The following is a 336-nucleotide window of genomic DNA, read 5'->3' on the forward strand; positions in this document are numbered from 1 at the left end:
TTATTAATGTGTGTATTCCATAGAAAACAAAGCTTAAAAACATTGTCTTTGAGTATGTACTTTACATAGGCCTACTTCAAAAACGTGATTTCACAACCACCTCAGCCCCACCATGGCTTTGAGGAAATAGTACCTCTCGAGATGGCCGGAAATGACACTTTTATATAGTAAAATTCCTCATCATCACATTACCATTATAGTCAAAATATACGCCAACAAATTTCTCATGATCTTTTATCAGGGATCTACTTAATATCCAGGACAACTTAGGCCTAATTATAGCTTACTAAGCTTTAACTATATATACTATATTATGATCAACAAATCACAACTTTT

At 33.0% G+C, this 336-nt stretch overlaps 1 protein-coding gene across 1 annotated transcript in view; it reads right to left on the bottom strand.

Annotated features, from left to right (window-relative positions):
• The window catches only part of LOC117122219 (microtubule-actin cross-linking factor 1-like), a 48,882-nt gene that overhangs the window by 12,213 nt on the left and 36,333 nt on the right, over positions 1–336 (bottom strand). The gene's annotated exons all lie outside the window — the stretch shown is intronic.

This window comes from Anneissia japonica, unplaced genomic scaffold (genome assembly GCF_011630105.1).
Source record: "Anneissia japonica isolate Jap-2015-1 unplaced genomic scaffold, ASM1163010v1 scaffold287708_len1499824_cov190, whole genome shotgun sequence".
Classification (NCBI taxonomy): domain Eukaryota; kingdom Metazoa; phylum Echinodermata; class Crinoidea; order Comatulida; family Comatulidae; genus Anneissia; species Anneissia japonica.